The 24,794-nt window shown below is 39.7% G+C and overlaps 1 protein-coding gene across 4 annotated transcripts in view; it reads right to left on the bottom strand.

Annotated features, from left to right (window-relative positions):
• LOC144593535 (hippocalcin-like protein 1) overlaps nucleotides 1–22,326 on the bottom strand; it is a 51,457-nt gene extending 29,131 nt beyond the window's left edge. Inside the window, exons 1-2 of one of the 4 annotated variants that reach the window (XM_078399253.1) lie at nucleotides 22,196–22,326; nucleotides 21,673–21,764 (exon numbers count right to left, since the gene is read on the bottom strand). The gene's annotated coding sequence lies outside the window, so the exon portion shown is untranslated. Of the gene's footprint in view, nucleotides 1–20,351; nucleotides 20,456–21,306; nucleotides 21,435–21,672; nucleotides 22,032–22,195 lie in introns of those variants that run through there. The other 3 variants (XM_078399252.1, XM_078399254.1, XM_078399255.1) reach the window with 3 other exon arrangements.
• Between the last annotated feature and the right edge of the window lie 2,468 nt (nucleotides 22,327–24,794).

Raw genomic sequence — 24,794 nt, 5'->3', positions numbered from 1 at the left:
TGCATAACCAGCACTGCTCCCAGCAGACCAGTCAACAGACCAGTTAACAGTAAAAAAAAACACAGTAAATTATGACAATTATCCTTATCTTTATTGATAATGAATGTCTCTTGCTAACCACTTTGCTGCTGTAACACTGCAAATTTCCCCGATGTGGGACAAATAAAGGAATATATTATTATTATTCTTCCTCTTCTGACCCTTATTTCGAGATCATGACCTTCAGTTCTTGATATTCCACCAAGAGGGAAACATTAATTCTGCATCAACCCTGTCAAGACTCATTAACGGTTGTGTATTTCAGCAGAATTGCAGGTCCTCACCAAGATGGCAGGGAACTGTTCCCATCAACTGTTCAGAAAAGGAACAGTTCCCAAGTCGGAAATGCAGCCGCAGAGTTCCCACACAGTAGTAGCCTGCATGTCGCAACAAATACAACTCACCCATCTCCCAAATGATCATTTCACCTACGAGCTACACATTAATTAGGCATGCATTAGGTGGGAGGATATGTACCTGGTTGGTATTCCTCTGAATTGGAGTGTACGTGCCAAATCTGCTTAATCTCTCCTCAGCTAATAAACCTACATTCCAGGAATCCAGTGAGCCTTTGCTACACTCCCTCTACCACAAGTAAATTCTTAGTTGGATTTGGAGACTAGAACTGTACATAATATTTCAGGGAAGGCCCCATCAAAGCTCTATTAATAGAAAGACATGTCTACTCTAGTACTCAAGTTTTCTTGCAACAACGGCCAGCACACCACATCTTAATGGTTTGATATAACTAAATGTTTACTTTTATCATATCATATCATATCATATATATACAGCCGGAAACAGGCCTTTTCGGCCCACCAAGTCCGTGGCGCCCAGCGATCCCCGCACACTAACACTATCCTACACCCTCTAGGGACAATTTTTACATTTACCCAGCCAATTAACCTACATACCTGTACGTCTTTTAGTGATGTGTTCAAGAATACCCAAGTCTCCTGGAAGATCAAAATCTTCCAAATGCCCACTATTTAAAAATGCTTGGGTTTTCTTTTAAAAGACTTGAGCGGTTGGCCTAACACATTTCCACATTGTATTTAATCTGACACGTCTCGCCCCTTCATTTAAACGGTCTACATTCTCCCCAAAGCCTTGCGATATTCCCTCACATTACACACGGCTTTGAAACATCAGCAAACTTCAATAAATTGCACTCAAACCCTAAATCAGACAGAAACCATAAACAGGGGAGGCACCAGCAATGCCGACACAGCAAAGCAATTAATTATACTGCCTCATCCAAAAATTACTGTTTGTTCTTCCTGGTTTCTGTCTATTGACCAATTTCAACCATGCTTGTATATTACCCTCAATACAACATATTCCAATTTTAGTTAAATTTGACACCTTAATGAAAGCATATTGAAAAATTGAAACACAAATGTTTTAACTTTATCTATTCTGCTTGTCATAACCTGAAAGAATTTCAGATTTGTCAAACACAATTTCCCTTTCATGAATTCATGTCGACTCTGCCCGATTCTAGCATTATTTTCTCCGAGTGCACTATTACTACTTAACAATTGAGTTCCCACACAATTGAGATTTTATTTCAGCTGCTAACCATTTTAACTCCCTTTTCCCTACTAACCTCTTTGTCCTAGGTCTCCTCCATTGCCAGAGTGAGGCCACAGGTGAACTGGAGCACCACGTATTCCAACTGGGTAGCTTACAACCAAACATTATGAACATAGGATTCTACAATTTTCGGTTACTAAACAACCTTTGCACACTTTCCCCTTTTCCTCCTACCGCCTCCCTGGATCCCACCTGGACTTGCACTCACCCCCCTATACTCCTTCCTCTGAAATTATTCCTTCCTTATCCTGTTGCCAGGACTTGGCCTGAGCTACAGGGAGAGATTCATCAGGCTAGGACTTGGAGCACAGGATGACGAGGGGGTGATCTTATAGAGATGTACAGGATCATGACGGGAATAGTAGAATAAATGCACAGAACAGTGGTATCAAGAACCAGGGGACAATAGGTTTAAGGTGAGAGGGGAAAGATTTAATAGGAAACAACGGGGAAACGTTTTCCACTGAGGGTGCTAGGTATATGGAACAAGCTGCCAAAGGAGGTAGTTGAGGCAGGTAATATAGCAACATTTAAAAGACATTAGACAGGTACATGGTCCTACTCTAGTTTGCCTCCGGAAAGTGCATCACCTCACACTTGCATTCTGTCATTGCTTTGCCCAACTTTCCATCTGATCTGTGTCCTGCTTCAACTTTAGATGACCTTCTTTGCTATCATAATGTTCGTGTCATCTGCAAACTTATTTGTGCCTCCTACACTTAGATGCAAGTCGTTAACATCACAACCAATGGACCGTGCACTGATTTTTGTGGCACACCGCTGGTCACAGACTTTCACAGAGACAATAGACAATAGGTGCAGGAGTAGGCCATTCAGCCCTTCGAACCAGCACCGCCATTCAATGTGATCATGGCTGATCATTCACAATCAGATAGACACATAAAAATGCAGTGAATGGAGAGATGTAAATTACATCATGCAGAAGGGATTAGTTTAAGTGGGTATCATGTTCGACACAAATGTTGTGGGCCAAAGAGCCTGGTCATGCTCTACGTTCAAGAAATTCTCCAAAATTAATCCAGAATTGAAAGCTCTTATCATCACTGTCCAAATATTTTTACACCGGTCAGAAATTTGCTCTTCCATTTCCCCTGGGCTGACTAGAGGTCTGTCATACAATCCCAATGTTGTTATTGCTCCTATTATTATTATTTAAGTCAACCCAGAGGTTACAGTTTAAAGAGTAAGGGGTAGGCCATTCAAGACTGAGATGAGGAAAAACTTTTTCACCCAGAGAGTTGTGAATCTGTGAAATTGCCACAGAAGGCAGTGGAGGCCAATTCACTGGATGTTTTCAAGAGTGTTAGATATAGCTCTTAGGGCTAACAGAATCAAGGGATATGGAGTGAAATCAGGAACGGGGTACTGATTTTGGATGATCAGCCATGACCATATTTAATGGCGGTGCTGGCTTGAAGGGCCGAATGGCCTACTCCTGTACCTATTTTCTATGTTTCTAACCCAAAGAGCCTTATTGATAATTCCAATATATCCAGGCTTCAGCTGTGATCGTTTGTTGAACCAACACTAACAAACCCCTATCTCGGCCGAATAACGTAATCAGGAACATTAAGCTGCTGATCTTGCTTCTTTTAATGCTCTGGCAATATTAAAATATCACATTGGCTGTCTGTATCTTCAGCTCATTATGCTTATTCATCATACTCCTACATTCACATGTACACTTTTTAAGCACAGCCAAATTTTTAATCTTTTTTCACGAATGAGAATATGAACTAATTTGGTGCTCAAGTACTATAGGCACTAAATTCTTCAAGTAAAAGATTACTTGTCCTAAGCCAGACAATATTATATTTTAAATTGCCAATGCAAATTTTAACATCAATATCATATAAATAAATACATTGAGTACAAGACCCTTACCTCAGATAACCCTTGCAAAATCCATGTCTTATCCTCGGTTCTAAAATATTAACATTTAAATTGCTTCCTAATCAAAGTTAAAATGCCAATCAACTACATCCAAGTTAGTTTTAAAATAAATATACAACACACGTTCAACCCACTTTCCAAATACTGTAAAACATTGCACTACATCATGCAGAAATAAATCATATTGGGTACTGCTGGTTATGAACGTTGCAGGTTACCTCTCCACCCACAATCTGCCCACCCTTAAAGGCATTTCCTGTTCCATTTATGAAAGATCCCACAGTTCACACACTGGTCTAATTTGCAATCTCAACCCCTACAAAAGCTGAATGGAAGACATCCTCACTACTGAACAAGGAATAACATTTGATGCCCCAACATTTCATTGAAATCCTCAGAATGGAGATGAAGTGAATTTAATTAATGTAAATGTTATTAGTCACCTAAACAACTCAGAAGACCGCAAATTAATTTCCATGCTCGTCCATGTTCCTTGATCAAAACACAATTTTTTTGTTAGAAAGTGCAAGACAATCTTCCTAGTCAGTTTTACACTTCAAATTTTATATTGAGCTTTTCTCTGCAATTTCAAATCCTGTGGCTCCCTTGATCCAAACCAAGAGTCGAAAAAAAGAATTAATTTCATATTAGCTAAGCCAAATGAAGAAGTAAAGTTTGCCAAATTACAGGTTCTATAAAATTGGGAATATTATGTTCTGTGCACAATATAGATCCAAGCCGTGTTAAATAGATGAAAACATAATTAATTCTAAATTCTTGCACAAAGTATTAGTAAGATGGATATTATAAAAAAAGGAAGAGCACAATTTTAAAAAAGGTCTAAATATAGCCCTTCTGATAAATACAAACCTTTAAAATATCTTATTAATAGGCATTACAGCAAGATAGAGATTAAGTGTACCTGGATCTGTAGAGTATTCTGTATGTAAAATGAAATGAGAGCCTTGTTGTTTAAACATTGCAAACGATACACTAACAACCTCCAAGTACAACACATCTCATCAACCAAATAGCTAAAACGTACAAAACAAGTGGCCAATCTACCTTAGATATGCCAAATCAGAATGGCAAGTGTTCGATCTTTTGCAGCAACAGTAAAAAAGTGTTAGTAAATTTGAAGATACCCCATTTTATAGTTGCCTTGATAAAATGGAAACAAATGTCAACACTGCCTGATAGCATCATACACATACCAAGGATATGAGAAGCATGCTAGCTAATATTTAATTTATCTAACTTTAAAACAACAATGTTTCTGTCAAAGAGATAACCAAATTCTCGAGGTTAATGTCGACCCATCTAAATGTTTAATTTTTACAAGAAAGAAACAATAACATTGACATGATTATAACAATTAGAATGAGAATGTTCAGAATACAAATATGTTTAAGAATTTCTGGTCTACCACAGATGATGTGAAGGTGCTCTAAGGTAACAACATCTGTTTGTTTACCCTGCTAACATTAATGCAGAACAATGAGAATACTGAGCAACATTCCCACGAATAATGAAAAGGGCATGTCTCGAATTAGATAAATTTCATTTGCATTGATACAAAAATACAGTTTCCTTACAGATGGCTAAATCTGCAAACAACGAATAGGAACACTAAATTACACTTAGCTGCCAAATAAATTACCACGGTTGAGCAAAAAGTAGCATGCATTCACTGACATCAGAGGGACCACAAATCTTAGCCATCTTGACTCAAGATATGAAGTGACTGAAGACCACAAAGATGTCCGTTTGGGGTCATGTCAACTTAGTTGCACATACTGTATCCTTGTTGGCAATCATGTCAGATAACTGAATGAATATGGAGTCAAATGAAATGTGAACATTAGGTCCATGAGCGAGAGAAATAGGAAACAGGTGAAAGAAAGATCAATGCAGGGGCGTTAACAGTTGATAGTTTTGAAGGTAAAAATAACCTACAAAATACTATTGTGATCCAGGAGGTACAGAATAGCAGTTAATAGCAGGGCTCATTTATAATCGATGACTAAGCTAAATAATCTAATATTTCACTTGTATTAGGTTAATAGCGCAGGTTTTGAGAAATCATTGAGTTGTTAAAATAACTTGGAGCAAATGAAGTTAAGCCAAGCCTACAAATTTAAACGCCTGAGAGGCATGAGGAAAAGCTTTTTAAAATATAAAACATGCATGGGTGGCTCCTGGAATGTGATGATTGCAGATATGGTGGTGGAAGCAGGTTCCACTGTGATCTTCAAGAGGGAATTAATTAAATATATAACAAAGAAAAATTGTAAGGCTACAGAAAAGAAGCAGTTGTACTAGCCAGTTGCTGTTATAGAGCCAGTGGAGAGAGATGGCTGTATGGTCCCCACCTGTGCTCTCACCATTCCAAGTTCAATCACTGTACTGAAAACTAAGGGGATATTTCAAACACCTCCAACGGTTATAACAACTTAAGAGTTTTTTTAAAAATCATCCATTTCACTCTCCAGATGAAATTGTTGAGGAATTCTATGGCAGTAAAGCTTTTTTTCCATTTCAGTTCAATTTGAATCCAAATTTAGAAGTCAAGATTTGAGTTGAGTTTAGTTTAAGCATTTTAAATGACAAAAGCAAATGAAGGCAATGCCAACGAGAATGCATATTATGCCTTTATCTACTAAGACACGTTTCGAAACATTGTTTGAAGTTCTACAATGAGCTACATAAGAAATTTGTCCAAAAGTTAGACAAAAGTTGGCTTTAAGATGCATTTAAAGGTATCAAATCAATACCAATGCGAGTGAGCCGACTCATGAAGGGATAAGAAATGTTGCGGGCAAGATGATTGTGCATCATAGAAATGTGTGCGGGTAGGAAGGAATGTTTTCCTGGAGTGGAAAAACTGGAATGGGAAGGATTGACACAATTCACTTGTCAACTCCCGGATGTGACAATCTTTGGACTCTGACAATAAATGCTCATCACATGTGAAGAAAAACAATCCCAGGTGCTTTCAAATACCTAAATCTGCTTTGATTATCTTCAGTTTTCTAGGTTTAGTGCAGTATGCTTATACTTTTAGCCAAATTTACCAATGGATGCAGAATAATTATAAATTTAAGATTACATCTCCTCCACTGAAAACACAAGCAGCAGAATGTATTTGAACGGTGAAGGGTTAACAAGCAATTGTACATCCATGATCTATTGAGATAAAGTCACAAAATAGAATTTATGCAGTCGTAAAGTCAACCAGGAACAGGACAAAGGCAGACAGCCAGTGGTTAACTAAGTAACAGCCTAATAGATGTGGAATTATGTTACCTGCAAATGGAAAATGTGATGCTGACATGCAAAACTAACATTTGCATAACTGGTCTAAAGATTGAATTGAAAAATGGGCAATAGACCATCTCCGTCATCATTTACTTCAAGCAACAGTCATTGAGCTGGATTTTGAGAGTGAACATGCACAACGTCAAGGCTGTTTATAGGGCCTGTAGGCAGAACAGCTATAATATGTCTGATTAAGTCATCAGCTACCCTATGAACATGGATATCACCTCAGTGAATTAGTGCAGTTAACTGCTGAACATGCAGTGACACTTGCTTTGTGTCCTGAACAAGCAGAACCTGAAAAGGTCTTTGGCTAGACATTCAATCTGGACATGGTGGCATTAATTAATTTTAGGGAACATTATGATCATTATGATCCTGGGCTCTGCAGCACTGAGTCTTGATACGGGTAGAGAATAAAATCAAAGATTGGTTAACACCAAATGAACCTCAAGCATACAGGGCAAGATTCAGCCTGTCATTGAATGCCTTATGGGGCATCCATGTTTCGACCAGAATTGCTGGTGTGATTTTCATAGCAATACACAATTTAACTTTGGACCATATGGTAATTGCATTAAACGTTATTCACATTATTCCCTTTATCATGCATATGTGCACTGTGGATGGCTCGATTGTAATCATGTATTTGTTCTTCTGCTGATAGGTTAGCGCACAACAATTTTTTTTAACTGTACCTCGGTAGACCCGACAATAAACTAAACTCAACATTTATTGCTTGTCATAGGTTTTAGTGGAAGTTTATGGTCAGGTGTTTGACAGAAATTACAGCAGTGAACATACAACTATGTTCAGAATATTGTACATTGCAGACCTCCCAACATTTGATTATACAAATTCAGAATTCAAGGGCGAGGCCGGGCCAGGGCCAGCGGCGAGGCCGGCCCAGCGGCAAGGCGAGGTGAGGCCAGCGGCAAGGCGAGGCCGGGCCAGCAGCAAGGCGAGTCGGGGCCAACGGCAAAGCGAGGCTGGGCCAGTGGCGAGGCTGGGCCAGTGGCGATGCGAGGCCAGTGGCGTGAGGCGAGCGACCGGGCGAGAGGCAGGGCCAGCGGAGAGGCATGTATTTTGCGGAAAAATGCGAGGTGAAATTGGAAGGCGGAAATGAAATAAGAAAGCGGGAACTTTCCGTCAAATTCGCAAGGGTTGGGAGGTCTGACATTGCTATGAATTGGTTGTGGAAGACTTCTGTGTGAGCCAATACCTTCCCTTCATTTCTCGTCATACCAGAGATCTGCACGCATTTGCCTTCTGTCCAACAAGTGCAGTGGCACCTCTATGATGTCCTCAAACGATGTTAAGGGTTAACCCCTGATATGGTCATATAAATTGCAGGATTTGGTGAAATGCCTCTTCATCTTCACGGTTTCCTATCTCCTTCCTCCGATTAGCTTCCAGTCCTTGACTACTTCAAATAAAAATGTAATGGAAGTTGTGGTGAGGGGAGAGAAAGAAAGAGGATTACATACACACATACCCTTTTTATTGTTCTCACCTCCCATCAATGGAAATCAACCTCCCGAAATGGTCAGTGGCCTCATCCATGGAAGCTCACAAAACAGTTGCAGTTCTCCTCTTTAATTTCTGTATCCCATTGTATATTGCCGCTTGCTGTGAGAGATTACTGCAACAGTGAGTATCTGCAGTGTGCTTGATTTTCATGGTTGAACAGCTGTAAATATGTGTGAGCTACAACTTGAGGATGCACAACCAGTATCCGTGCAAATAGGGCTACTGCCTTACAGTGACAGACCCGGGTTCGATCCTGACTACGGGTGCTTGTCTGTACAGAGTTTGTACGTTCTCCCTGTGACCTGCGTGGGTTTTCTCTGATATCTTTGGTTTACTCCCACACTAAAGACATGCTGGTTTGTAGGTTAATTGGCTTGGTATAAATGTAAATTGTGCGGGGAACGCTGGTCGGTATGGACTCGGTGGGCCGAAGGGCCTGTTTCCATGCTGTACCTCTATACTAAACTAAAGATCAAGAAAAAAAGACTTGGATTGCAATTCATCTTTCATCTCTATAGAAACAAATAAGCTGCAATAATCAAATCATTTTATTTTATCCTTTCCAAAATATATATTGTAGTTGAAGGTAGCAGCATTAATTACTTTTAGGCTAATGAAAAATCTCAGAATAAGAACATTGCAAGTCTGCATTCACAAATGAAAAGCAGCAGAATGTTGACTAAGCAAAAATATGCATTCATTTGATCAATTCCCTTCCTAAATTATTGATGCCCAACTAATAAAAAAACAAACTTGTGCTTCAGTCATACTTTGCACTATTCAATTTACGATTCAAATATGTTTCACTGTATTTTGCAAACCAGTAATTAAACCAAAAGAAAAGCACATTTGAAAATTATCACAAAAGTAAGTGATGAGTAAATGTGACATTTCCGAATCAAATATTTCCATTGTCGTTAGATGTGGCTGTTTATTCAACTGCACCTCAGCGACAGACAAAAAAAAAAAATCATAGTCCACCATGTACAACAATCGATATCTTTGCGCATCCAAATGGAGTGCGAGGAACAAAGTCTCACAAACAAGTATTGAGGGGAAAAAACGACATGTTTCCCTCCTCCTGTCTTCAGGTGGCAGTGAAAATTAGCCAAGAATGCAGAATTCAAAGATGCAGAATCCCAAATCCTCGTTATTCTCCCATATTTCATGCAATTCCATTTAATGAAAAAAACTCAGCATTGATACCGATTATTTAATTGGGAGTACAAGTCAATGATTTATTAAATTATTCATAGGATATGATATTGCAAGGACAGAATTTAATGGCACTGTAATTGCTCGAGAAAATAGCAGTGAGCCTTTTTCCTCATTGCATGAGGCTTTTCAGGATTTAGACTGGCGATGAAGTACTGACAATAACCATCTAAGCCTTTATGGTTTGTCAGAGGGAAAGTGGTAGTATTCTCATCACCTGCTGCCTTTGCCTTTCCAGACGGTAGAGTATATCAGAGGAGCTGTTGAGAGTGCCTTGGAGAGATGCTGCACTGCAGACCGTAAATGGTATGGTCTGCATCCACAGTGGTGGATGGACAGAATTTAAGGTGGGTTGAAGGGGAGGTTCTACGCCATTGCAAGCACTGATGATAGTCCTTGCACTGAGGTGGCATGAATATTACCTGCCACTGATTCACGAATGCCCAAATATTGAACAGTTACTGCTTGTTGGAGTAGTCCTACTTCTGATTTTAGATGGAGGGGAAGTTACTGATGAAGTAATCAATGAGGGTGGAGCCCTGGGCACTGCCTGTGGAACGTTTCAGTGATTCATGAATTACTACAGTGCATTTTGTATATACCACCGACTTGGCTCAATGGTGAGTTTTGCAGATAACGTAAAGTGGTTTTGGACTCTGGATGCTCTGCAAAGAACATGTAAACCCTAACCTCATATTCACAACACTTAGCTGACTGGTCTAGTTGGGCGATTGATCTGGTTAAGTTTACAGCTAAAGATAATCACAAAGATAATTATGGCAAGGAATTTGAAAACAAATAAATTTCAATATCAAAGGGAGATAATTTGCATTTTTTGTTTGAAGTTATTGTCTAAAACCTCATGATTTGAATATCATGTGCTATTTATCAGCTTTTGTTCAGAGATCTTACTGGAGTCTGAAGAATGGCAAATGGAACCGAATACGGCAATCAGCGAACATCCCACTGGTCTTTGGTGGAGGTGAGGTTATTAACATGGTTGAGACAAGGACACAATCTTATGAAACTCCTGCACGAGTTGTCAGGCCTTTAATATCCACAATCATCTTTCATTGAGCAAGGTCCAACTTCAGTGAGTGCAGATGTTCCCTGGTGTTCACTTTTTTAAAATCAACCTACATGTTGATGTGACACCTGCCCAAAGACTGATTTTACGTGGATGAGTTGCTGGGATTCCTGGATGGATGTGAATTGTAATTTACAAGAAAACTGCAAATCTGCAGAACACAAAGCACTGTCAGCAAACAGGCTAAAATCTCAGGGTAAATTTCTGTGACTTAGCACCATCAGATGGTCAAACTTAAAACTAACAGGAACAAATTAGGATACACGATGGTAGAAGACGGCAAGAGAGACAGTAAATAGGTTTAGAGTTTGAATCTACTGCAAAACCTGTGAATTACAGGAAGCTGGCGCCAGCTGGCCTTTGTTCGCTGCTCATTGTTGTTTAAAGACAGATCATTCATTGTCTGCCTGCCCATATTAAATAATGTCAATCAATCCACTGATCTATGAAAAAGGATCAATTCAGTTATTTTTAAAAGTCAAAAGGAATTTGTTTTTGACAGACGTGCACTATTTACACAACTAAAAAAAAAGGCATTTTACAATCTTAAAACATTTGGCTGATAAATTCAAAAGGGCAAAACATGCAAAAAAAGTGGGTCTGTAGTAAAGACACAATTGGAAACATGAAAAATGTACGCCATAGTCTTCCAAAAGTTCTGAAAAATCATGATGCATAGGGACACTATACTGGACATCCACCCAGCTGGATTTCCCATTGACAGTGCCACTGCTGAAACTGTGCTCAAAGTGGAGGATGCCAGTGAAAACTGAGGGGTTTGGGACAAATGCAGCCATTCCACTTCAAGCATCAGTCACAGGATGCCATGTCCACGCATACCCAGTGTTAGCGCTCACTAAACCTCGGTTTATTCATTAAAAAACTTTGCACAAGGTGATGGAAACACTGTTTTGTCCAAGCAGTCTGTAGTCTCATTTTTGCTCTGGTTTATTTTCACCCACATGTTTAGACCGTAAATGTTGTATCCTTATTGTTTTGATGTGGTTATGCTTTATTCTTAATTGTTAACTGTATGTTTGTGTTGTCATTTGTGAACGGAGCACAAAGGCACATTCCTTGTTTATGCACATACTTGGCCAATAAACCTATTCATTCATTCATTCATTCATTCATTCAATACTGTTGTTGTCATACAGACCACAATGATCAGTTTGTCACTTCAGGAAAGATACCAAAAATATAAAATACACATTAAAAGACATGAATAGGTGTTCCATTTGTTTCAGTTGTTTGAAGTTTGCTATATCATTTATGATGCAAAACATTTGGGAAGCTCATGCTTCACTGCAGATAGTTAATAGATTTTAATAGCATTGCATATTTTTTTTAATGCACAATAGTAGCTGTAGACAGTCCTAGACATGAAAGATTTCAGCTACAAAGTTACACAAAGGAGCTGGGGTTGTTCTCTTTCGGTGCATCGAAGATTAACAGATTTGATCATAAATGTGTAAAATCCCAAGTTCGACATGAAAAATAAAGGATGGCTTCTCCTATCAGTAGGTGACTCGAACACCAGGGGGCACATATTTAAAACTTCAGCCATGAGGAATAAGGGGAAGCGAGCAAATGCTGCATATTAAGAAAAATATAGAGTAGATATGATCTACATCTTTGCAGATTATGGTTGCAACTGTCAATCAAGGCTTTTTAATGGGGCACTAGAGAAAGAATTTTTGCATGGATACAGGGAAAATATGATGGATATGGAACTGTCAAAATTACTTTATTGGAAGCTGGCATATACCCGAGCTTTTAAGAAATCTCACTCTTACAAAAATTGGAAGCATGTCCAACAGTATATTGACATTTATTTATTATGAAGAAAAGGAATAGGTGACGTCTCGGGTCGCGACCTTTCTTCAGACTGAGAGTCAGGGAGAGGGAAATGAGAGATATAGAAGGTACAAAGAACAAATGAATGAAAGATATTCAAAAAGCAACGATGATCAAGAAAAGGTGGAGCCCTCCATGGTTCATTATTGCCTGGGGGGAAAGTGATAACGAGTGATACTAATTTATTATAATGTAATTCTAACTTAACTGCCTATGCTCCCAATTCCAACAAAATCAGTCTTCCCTGCTCCCAAAAGTCCTTTGTAAAGTGTTAATATAAAAAAGTTTCTGATCATAAAACTGTTCACTTCCTCAGTGTGTAGCATAAAATCACTAGGTTTTGCTGTTCATCTTGCACTAACATTTAAATTGACATTTCCTTCCCAAAATGCATCCTAACTCCCACAACCAAAATTATCTCCCCTAAATTTTAGTGTTATCTTTCAGGCTGCAATCACTGATGGGCATCTATTGCCCATGTCCAATTGCCTTTGAGAAACTTCAATCCGCTTTTTATTTTGAATCGTAGCAATCCTTCTGAAAATAGCAGCACAATGGCATTTGGGAAAAAATTCTAGGATTTAAACCCAGCAAGGGATTGGGAACACAAATAAGTCAGAATGGTGCATAACCTGACAGGGAATCTGCAGGGCAGTGGTATTTCTCTGCGCCTGCTGCCCTTGTCGTTCCTAGAGCTAGTGGTCACTAGTTTGTGAGGTGCTGTTGAAGCAGCATCGATGTGCAACTGCTGCAGTGGTGGTGAAGGGAATGAATGTTTAGAGTGTGGGCTGGATGCCAAATCAGTGAGCCGCTTTGTCACTCTAGGTGGTATTGACCTCTTTAGGTGAATAATGTGTTCATCTAGGCAAGTGGAGAATACACAATTGCATTCCTCATTCCTGTGCTTGTAGATAATTGAAAAATGTAGAGGGGGTCAGGAGTCAGTTACTGGTCATATGATGTACGACCTCTGACCTGCTCCTGTTGCCACAGTATGCATGTGATTAATTCCATTGGGTTTCTGATCCACTGTAAGCTGATCTTATGATAGTCAATAGTATAGTTGGAGCTGGTCTGCTGCTTTTATGGCAGGAGTGTCGAGATTGATCATCTATTCCTAACTTTTGGTTGAAACATGCTTACAAGTAGCTCAGCTTCATTGTTAGCAGCTGAGGCGGCCCCAATGAGCCTGGGGATGGCGAAGTTTATATAATCTTCTCTCCGTTAACTAGTTAATTGTCCATCCCGGATCATGATTAAATGTGGCTAATTTGTTGAGTTTGATCTTATTTATTGGCTGTGGGATCATCTGATAGTCTAACATGTTGTTGTTTTACCCATTTAGCATGCATGAGAGCAGGTAATACACTGGACTATGTGGTTACAGGTTATGAAGATGTATATTTTTGCTGCTGCAAAAATGAGCATTCATGATGTGCTGTGGATTACTTCATTTGGCATTATAGGAGTGCCAGAAAACACAATGGAGCAAACACTCAGTGCAAAGACAGTACTATTTCCTGCACAAGACCATGCAGTGGTCACTTTTACCAAGGTTGTGACGGACAGAACCATCTGTGATGTCTACCCTAATGATTCTGAATATTGGTTTGCTCACTCTTGAAGATCCAGTCAGGCAGCTCAATCAGTGGTAATGGAACTGAAGCACCCACGAAGGGTGCATTGTCATTTTGCTACTTTCAGTGATACTTCATACTATTAAACATGGAAGGGCACTAATATATCAGCTGAGGCTAGGTGGTGTAAGAACATAACTGCAGATGCTGGTACAAATCGAAGGTATTTATTCACAAAATGCTGGAGTAACTCAGCAGGTCAGGCAGCATCTCAGCATCTCTGAAGAAGGGTCTCGACCCGAAACGTAACCCATTCATTCTCTCCTGGGATGCTGCCTGACCTGCTGAGTTACTCCAGCATTTTGTGAATAAATAAGGCTAGGTGGTAATCAGATTTCCTTATCACATTTGCTTGTGTAGATACAATAAGGAATGGATACCACTGACCAGGTTTAATGAAGAGACCGTGAGTTGGTATAACCATTCAAGTCAATTCAATCTAGAAATCGCACCAACTAACTGGGAATGTAGACACAAAATGCAGGAGTAACTTAGCGGGTCAGGCAGCATCTCTGGAGATAAGGAATGGGTGACGTTTCAGGTCGAGACCCTTCTGAAGAATTCACCCATTCCTTATCTCCAGAGATGCTGCCTGACCCGCTGAGTTACTCCAGCATTTTGTGTCTACCTTCGATTTAAACCAGCATCTAGTTTTTTTCCTAAATGGGAATGTTACACATGTTAAGAAAACCATTGATGTTCTGATGCCACGAAACATGAAATGGTTGCTATTCCTTGCCTGTATCTACTGCACCATGTCCTGATAATGGGAAGGACAAACAAAGGAAGCTGCAATGGACAATATTAACGTGTTTCCAGGTGTTCCAGGGATGAATGTAGGGAGATGGCATTGGCCATGGACCCGTCATGGCAGCAGGCGAACTACAGTGGGTCAAGGTTGCTTGGTAGACTGGATTTAATATATTCCATACCCAGCCTCTCAAAGCACTTCATGATGGTGGATGTCAAGGCCACTGGCCGGTAGTTGTTAAGGCATGCGATCTTGCTTTTCTTTGGCATTGGGATGGTAGTGGTGGTTTTGAAGCAGGTGATTAGAGATGGATGAAAGCCTAAATTTCCTGGGAGTAAATATCACCAGCAACGTGCCCTGGTCTACCCATATCGAAGCAATGGCCAAGAAAGCATATCAAATGCCTCTACTTCCTTAGAAGGCTTAGGCAGTTTGGCATATCCCCAACAACTTCACCAACTTCTACAAATTTGCCATAGAAAGCATTTTATCAGGATGCATCACAGCATAGTTTGGGAACAGCTTCATCCAAGAATGTAGGAAATTGTAGAGAATTGTGGACGCAGTCCAGACCATCATACAAACCAACCCCCGTCCATTGACTCCATACACACATCACACTGCCTCGGCAAGTCCACCAGCATAATCAAAAATGAGTCTCACCCCGGATACTCCCTCTTCTCCCCTCTCCTATCAGGCAACAGGTACAGAAGTGTGAAAACGCATACCTCCAGATTCTGGGACATTTTCTTCCCAGCTGTCATCTGTCAACTGAACCATCCTATCACCAACTAGAGAGCAGTCCTGCGCTTCCATCTACCTCATTGGAGACCCTCAGACTATCTTTAATCGGACTTTACTTTAAACGTTATTCCCTTTATCCTATATCTATATCACTGTGGACAGCTTGATTGCAATCATGTATAGTCTTTCCACTGACTGGATAGCATGCACCAAAAAAGCTTTTCACTGTACCCCAGTAAGCATAACAATAAACTAAACTAAAACTTTAATTCTGCATCTTATTCTCGCATATGTCCACTCCCGTTTTGATTGTTTTGACTTATACCTAAATAAAGAGATAATCACACTAACCAACCTAATACATCTTTGGGAGGTGGAAGGAAACTGGAGAACCCAGAAGGGACTCACATGGTTATGGAGCGAACTTGCATGTGACAAACAAACGGCACTCTCGGATAGAATTAAACCAGAACCCTGACACAGTAAACAGGTAAATTGGGGGCGGAGGTTGTTCTAGTAATTTAACCACTGCACCCTCAATATAGTAGTGTATCCAATGTTAAAAGTAAGGATAAAACCATTGATTGCAGTCAGGTTCGAAAGTTTCCACTTAAATGCATAGTAACATATACATGGAGCAAAGCAACAGATGAAGTACTTATGAGACTGCCCGTGGAGAATCTTTCCACTCAAGGGAAATTTGTGCAAACATGTTATCCAACAAAAATATGATCCAAATAAAAGGCAACATCCCTTCATGCAGATGCAAGCTTATGGTCTTGTGGAGATCTATTCAGCAGGAATGCAAAAGAACTGTTATATTAAAGAAACAGTTAATATGTACTGAATGAGATGGTATGACCACTTCCATCAATTAAATTTTTTTAAATGAAACTTGTAATGTTAAGTAGACATTTTGTGAAAACAATTGCATTTGATATCAAAGGTTCTCCAACCATATTTGTTCCATATGCTTTGTTACAAATGCTGCTAGATTTCTAAAACAAGTGTAGACTGCAATCATAGCTCAAATTTAAATATGGCCATTTTAATGCTTCAACTAAAAGAGAACTCCAAATATCAGAAACTGATTGGACACAAGTCTGATAGAAAAAAAAATAGAATTGACAACTCAGGAAATTCTAATTCTCAATCCCAGTGACCAAGCATAAATCATTTCCTCTGGCATAATACTGTGTATTAAATCAATTCTCAGAGGCAGAGGATGCGGCTCTCCATTTGTAAGCATTTCTTTAGCTAGCTTCCAAAACATCTCCAAACGGCAACTGTAATCGGTCCTGCTCTTGGCTCAGGCTCTTTGATGCTGCGATGGCCGAGACTGAGGCTTCAATCAAAGAGGCTTCAAGGTCATAAATCAATTTGCCATCGCTGACATGTTGATACTTCAGGGTTTCACGTCATTTGGTTCCAAGTAATTTCAAAGCTACAACACCAACATTGTATTATGAGCTGTAGTCATCTCCAAGATGAAAATTATGGCAATTATGAACTGATGGGATCTATTTGCAATGCCTGAATTTCCCGTTCATAAATGGGAAATAAAATTAGCTAGTAAGGTTTTATAACCTGTTACTGAGTCTTTATACTTGTTAAAACTTAGATTCCATTATAATTCTGCCCAACAAATGGCCATCAAGGACAGAGACATCAACTAAAAATAAAGAATGTCAGAAGATAATGCCATGCTCTAATTCCATTGACAATTAAATGTTAAACCAAAGAATTTGCAAGCTTGCTCTCTTTTCTTCTCACTCTCTCCCTCTCCCCCCTCCCAACTTTCTCCACACAATTTATGTTTGTAATTTTGTATTTATAACACTTAGACAGTGCATCCATATTGAGGCAAAATGCAGAATAGTAACTCTGGGCAACAGTAGAGTTATATGGTCAAACCAAAAGAAAAATCGGCTCCAAAAAGACCGGGCAATGTAAATTTAAAGCTACATAAGATTTAAAACACTCACCTGATTAGGCAATATCTTTGACAAAATAGTCAATATTTCAGGTCAAAAACCTTTGGTTAGGACAAGGCAACAACGTCCAGTTCTAAAGGAGAAAAGGTCTACTTTCTATTTCCGTATTTAATATTCTAAAAATAAATCATGATGAGCAGAATAGTTCTATAGTGATACCAGATGTAGATCTCTGACTATAATCTCCGACATGGAAGCTTTTGATCACCTCTTTAAGGGCTGATAAGCTCCTGCTGTGTACCTCCTCACATGGGAAACAAAGCAGTCAACACGAGGACACTAGTCTGAACAGCCAGCTATTTCAGTAATATTAATTAGTCCACAGAATGGTTTGAGGATGAACTGTTTCATGACATATGGATAACAAAAAAAAAGATTTTTACCAAAAAATTGATCAAGCTGAAAGGAAACAATCTAGAAAATAGTCTAGTTCAGAACTTTTCTAATGGAGATTTAAATGGAGAAAAAAATGTGGTAATAAGTAGGTGTTGACATCACATGGTTGTTATAGCTTCAATATATATAAAAGAATAATTATTTACCTTCAGGCCACAAAACAAATTGCCTGTAAAATGCATTGCCAAAACAGTTATACCAAAATCTGTGTTTATATTTAGGCAATCTTCTCACTCTTCGCAAATGGTGCAAGTTATAGAATTAGCAAACTTGCAATTTTCATACAAGCAACAGATTCAAATTAGTGAAGCCATTAGCTGCAGCATTTGAGAAATATAGAAAACATATCACTTTTTAAAATCTTTAACACTTAAAGCATTTAAAAATAGCATCTAGAAAAAAGCTCTTAATTCGATAATGCTCACAGAATTATACGATTAGGATGGCCGAAATACAGTCCACAAGGATAGCAAATCCTATTAAGTGCTTCATTATATAACTCAAATCAAATTTTCCAGGTTAACCACCATATCGTCATCATTCATAAAAAAAGCTACTTGTGATTTAAAAGCCTTAAGTTTTCAATTGTATTTAAATATCACTCGGACACTGCATCATAAAATACACCAGATTTACAGCACTATCGTAAATATTAGGGGCCAAGATTAGGAATCTTGCGTAACACTAAAAGTATGTTATACAACTACTGAAATATGCCACATTACATTCAAACACAAATGCACGCTGCCTTAAAAAGAATAAATTCATTTGGAAAAGCAGATAAGCAAGAGTCTTGCCATAATAATGCAATAGGAATCTACACCTTCCTATACAGCATGGTACTCAGTGGAAGTGTACGATATGTTAATAAAATCTACTGATGTAGTCTCCCACAGGAAGTGAATACCCAATTGTGCCTTAGCAATGTTTAACAAAGCAAGTGTTTATTTTTTCTTGATTAGTTACACTATATTTATAACCATGCAAACTAAATACACTATATTACAAATGTCTGCAATGCAAAATATTTTGCGTGTGTTCAGCCAGTAACTGGGGAACAAACTCAGGTCAAAAGTAACTCGCTCAATTTGGTTAGAGTAACGTTTACTCTACTGAATTGTGCAATCCCCAAATAATAATTTAAATCCAGAAAACAATATATTACAAAGTTATACCAATCAATTGATCTCAGAGTTCAGCAAGTAACTGCAGAACATAGTTAGGTTCAATATGACATCTCTCATACCACACGATTTAATATTATATATTTTAATTTGTTGGGCTTGTTTTCTGAACAATTTTTAAGAATCATTTAAATTCATACTTAAAAAATGACTTATTTGACAATCCTTTAACCTGCGTCTCAATCATTAATTGTTTTTACTCAAGAGGTTGAGTCATTTGTTTTCACTTCTCTTAACAAGATGAAAATCTTCCCATTTTGCTTGTTACATCAACACCATTCCTCTCCCATCACATGGAGAATACAACACGTCCATCTGAAATATGACATGCGAAGCAAAACAACATCTGCAGCAAATTCGAAAATAATTTTCTCCAAATAAAGAGCTTTCTTGGGGTGCCATATTTTATAGACACGTTTTGTGTTAATGCAGCTTAAATTCTTTTTGTAAAGGGCTAAATTAACCGCACCAACATTAATAGATATAAACCAAACATTTTAAAGGACTGGTGAGGAGAAATTCCCACTAGCCTAATAAAAGGTGTGCTATTTGTGTACACTATTTGAACACAATTAAGGGAGCTTTAATTTGGCTTGCACTGCAAATGACCTTTGACTTGATAAAAACACCGAATATCAAACATTAAGCATTCTCGCCTATCATCACTACCACCTTAATTTTCCAAAAACTGCAGACTAATCCATTATTTGAACAGATTTACCAAACAAGCATATTATTGTTAATCTGGCATCACCACACTGCACCAGGGATGTTACATCTTGTTACAAAACCCAAAACGAAATTAAACCATTTTTTCCAAGGAGGCAAACAACCAGGCATGGTTGAGCCCCTTATTATGCAAGTTACGAGATCCCATTAACTCAGCCACTGCATTGGACCATCTGCCCTTAATACTCGTCTGAAAAGCAATATTGTGGGAATGTTCATATTTACACAGCCTGACATAACTATTAGACAACTTACACATTTCACTGTTTTACATTACTAACCATTCACCACGGTGTGAATGAAGATTTTAAAAATCATCTGATAAGTTTAAATTTCAGTTATTTTCTTACACTGACTGACCTGCAAGATGTCTAGTCGTGTCAGACTCAATCGAGTATTTTTTTTCTTCCTGCTTAGCATTGTAAAGGAGATACACAATGAGGCATTCATTGCTAGTGAGAAGAATGCAAACTGTTTTGAGCTTCTAAAGCATTCTCACTTGAAAACTGTCGACTGGTAAATTCTCTGGAACATTGTTTGGACGAAAGGTTTATGTCACAAAGTGCTGGCGTTGGAGTGCTGGATCCTATTGTCACGTTTTTACAATCTCACCAACATGATCTGATCACGGGTTTCAAATCGCATTAGAGTGAGAGGAAACGAGCACAGGCCTTGAACCTGAACTTCAAACTGTGTACATCTGCCTCCACAGGCCTTACACCCAGAAAGTTGAGCTGTGTACGTTTAATTCCCTTTATGTACAGATTGGTGCACGTCAGGCTAGAAACCAGTTACAAAAGTATGGTCAATGTGTTGAACGTAAATTTTGAAGTAAGGCAACTTTGCTGTCCCACCAGAATATTTACCTTTGGGATCATGAGTTTTTAATTTATTTGACAATAACAATCGAGTCCGCTGTTTTGACATAAATTACCCTGACTTTATTAGATCAAGGGGGTTTCCCCTGGACGTCGGGGAAACGTTTAACGTGTTTTTCTTACAGCCAATACACGAGGCTTCAATGGAGCCAACGAGGTCCAATGTTGCGTCGCTGGCTTTACATCTAGTAAAAAATGGGACGATTAAGTATTCAAATGTTCGGAAATGTAAAGAGCGCAAATACGCAAGTCGCTCGCTGTTGACTGTCCGCGGATACTGCAGAGCTGTCAACAAGCGAGAGAGATTTTCACATCAACAGGAATTTTGAACACCCCCTAACCACCTCGAAAACAGTTAGGCGCCACCCCACGCGCCAACCTTACTAACAACAACATTCACCACTACAGTCAGAGCCAATAAAGAAAACAAAATACACCTTTTGGAGCCCGAATCCTCAGTCAACTTTTCGACGTTGAATCGCCAGAGAGAGAGAGAAAAAATAAGTTTCCAAAACAAAAGCAGAACCAAGTCGACGCGAAATTAAGTCAGCGTGTCGCGGTTACTTTGCAGTGTAAAATGACAGAATGCGGCCTCGGAGAGGAAAGGGGGCGTGAATACTTGCTGAGAAATTGTTTGTTGAGTGAGAGATAAATGCGGGCGGGGGGTGGGTGAGAACAAGTCCGGCCTTTCCATACTTTTTCCTCGCACCTTCTCGGCTCCCGCGAACGGCAACAAAAACCGCCCGGATAGTTAGTTTCTCTCCCTGCAACCCAGCAGCGCGCGTACAGAGTGAGAGACTCACCGTCTCCGTCTACCTCAGGGGTGCTCTTCTGAGGCGCTCCCTCCCCTCACTTCGACTTTGTCACTCCGGTGTTCTGTTTTGTGTGCTGAAATCTTGTTGTGGAAAGAAAAGTGTCTGAATAACGGCATGCAACTTTAAACCGAGTAAAAAAGACTGACTGAGAGCGGTGCTGGTTCGTTCAGCGTGAGCGGACGGGAGCGAGCACAGGCGGTGCAGGCATGAATGCGAGCGGGGTGTGAGGTGGGTGGACGCAGGCAGGGCGCTCCGCTGCTACAGTGCTTCCCATTTCAGGCCGCGAGCAGATGAAGCGGCGCCGCCGCCGCCGCCGCGCCACCATGTAACATGCTCCAGGACCAGCCCACGCCGCCGGCCAGCGGGGGGACCGAGCCCTTCGCCCACACTCACACCGGCCAGCCTGCTGCCCTCCTCCCCCTCTGCACAATGACATCTCCTGCTCTCACTTTCGCGCGAACCTGGCAAGAGGGATCCGCGCTCATTCTCACGCCTCAACTTATTTCATTACCAGATAACCGGCGGGTCTCTCCCTCTGTCTTTGCACTTAGCACAGCCCGCCCGGGCAGGCTCTGGTCCCCGGGGCAGGAAGTGGGGCGCGAGGCCCGGGCCGCGTTCGGCTTCAGCGTGCGCGTGTAGCGCACCACCAGGAGCTGCACCCTCTAACACCATGGCTTTAGTGCTTTTATTAATAGATAATCCCCTAGGCAGGCAGCACGAACGTACAGTTTGTCCACTCATTTGAATCCACAAATTGCAAAAGCAGTGTTTTTTTATGCATACATGTTCAAAAGCATAAACTTCCTTGTTGCTTCTCTTGTTTTGTAATTCTCACAGGAAGACCCTGGAAGAATAACGGTATTGCAATGGACTTCCCTGTCCCCATGTCCATCAGTTTATTTTCGGTTAAGTTGATTGGATTGTAAACGAATAGAGTGCTTGTGTTATTTGTTGAGATACAATTGTTTTTAACATGTAGTCATTTAGTGTAACTTCTGAGAGGAGTAATTAAACGTTATTGAGAAGTGAAGAATTTTCGCAGTTAAATGTTTAAATTACTATGAAGTTTCGTGCAACCATTGCAGAACATGAGATTTAGAGATGCATTCCCCAACATAGTCAGACAGAGGAGTAGTGGGTCACCGGGAAAAAAATCGCCCAACACAGATGATTTTTGAATGCTCCCAGTAAACTGAACCCCTTTTCCCATCTTTCATTAGAAAGTCCTTATAAATGCCTATTTCTAAGAAAATAACTATTTCTTGCACCAAATGTGCAAGAAAGAACTGCAGATAGTGGTTTAAATCGAAGGTAGACACAAAATGCTGGAGTAACAGCGGGGCAGGAGGCTTCTCTGGATAGAAGGAATGGGTGACGTTTTGGATCTGTCAGGGGAGTGGGTGGGATAAAGATGGAATGTAGTCGGAGACAGTGAGACTGGTGGGAGAACTGGGAAGGGGAGGACAATAGGTGCAGGAAGAGGCCATTCGGCCCTTCGAGCCAGCACCGCCATTCAATGTGATCATGGCTGATCATTCTCAATCAGTACCCTGTTCCTGCCTTCTCCCCCATACCCCCTGACTCCACTATCCTTAAGAGCTCTATCCAGCTCTCTCTTGAATGCATTCAGAGAATTGGCCTCCACTGCCTCTCTGACTGAAAAAGTTTTTCCTCATCTCAGTTCTAAATGGCCTACCCCTTATTCTTAAACTGTGGCCCCTTGTTCTGGACTCCCCCAACATTGGGAACATATTTCCTGCCTCTAACGTGTCCAACCCCTTAATAATCTTATACGTTTTGATAAGATCTCCTCTCATCTATACGTTTCGATAAGATCTCTCATCTATACGTTTCGATAAGATCTCTCATCTATACGTTTCGATAAGATCTCTCATCATGAGATGGAGAGGGAGGGAAAGCAAGGGCTATTTGAAGTTAGAGAAGTCAATGTTCATACCGCTGGGGTACATTTTACATCTATTTTACAACAGATCTTATACACAGGATGAGCAACAATAATTTCCAGAATTAGTCCTCTGTGTTTCTATTTAACTACAAATATGAAAATTGAAAAAAATAACGACGTCCTTGGAATCTGTAATAAAATGCATGTCAGTCAGGATCGGTGGAACCAGAAACACCGTTAATGATAACTTTTTGTCTCTTTGCATAGGTGCTCCCGGGCCTCCTGAGTGCTTACAGCATTTTTTCTGCCTTTATTTAATGAACTGAATTATTTTGGAACCATGCAGTTGACTAGAAAATACATGCTTGAAAATTTCACAAATGTTTGCTCAATTGATTCATGTGATAAGAGGGTTGTTATCTGAACAGATTGATAAAATGGGCTTTTATTCTTTGCAATAAAAAGATAGAAAATACTGGAAATATTTAGCAGGTCAAACAGGATTTGTGAAGAGAGAAATAGACATTAAATTTACGCTGCATAGCTTTCTGGCCTGCTGACTATGTCCAAGATTTTCTGTTTCTTCATCAGAATTCCACTATTTTGCTTTGGGGTTTATTCTTTGGAGTTCAGAGGAATTAAAGGAGATGTAACTGTAATGTTGAAGTCACTGACAGGATGGTTCTCCTGACTTGAGATTCTCTATTTACTTGAGAGCAGGGTGGAATCAGCCCATGATCTTTAAATAAAGGATATTTAGACAAGGAAAAATGATTTCAGTTAAGGTTGTAGATATTTGAAATTCTCAAGTTTGGATGGTCAGTCATTGAGGATGTTCAAAAATAATATTGATCGATGTTTGAGGCACATAAGTGGTTCGAGGAAAACTATGAAGAGGTGGGAAAGTGGTGGAAGAAAGATCTACCGTGATCTTATGGAACAACGGAGCACATTAGTGAGGTTCCTGTAGTCAGTTGGGCAAATGCAAAGGGTATTAATTTTCCAGAGATGGCACTATACAATTAGGGATATTCTGGGGGGGAAGAGGGGAGAGGTGATTCACAGTTAGTGCTGCCTAGCATGGATCATGACCACTGTTCTGAAACAGCTCACCCCTGCATTTATTGCTTATCATTAACTGTTATTACTTGATCTGTCAATGTGTACAGAAATTAATGTTTTAATTTCAGATTTCCAGCATCTG

This window comes from Rhinoraja longicauda, chromosome 5 (genome assembly GCF_053455715.1).
Source record: "Rhinoraja longicauda isolate Sanriku21f chromosome 5, sRhiLon1.1, whole genome shotgun sequence".
Classification (NCBI taxonomy): Eukaryota; Metazoa; Chordata; class Chondrichthyes; order Rajiformes; family Arhynchobatidae; genus Rhinoraja; species Rhinoraja longicauda.
Note: the sequence above shows the minus strand (reverse complement) of the source record. Positions and strands in the feature narration are given on the sequence as shown.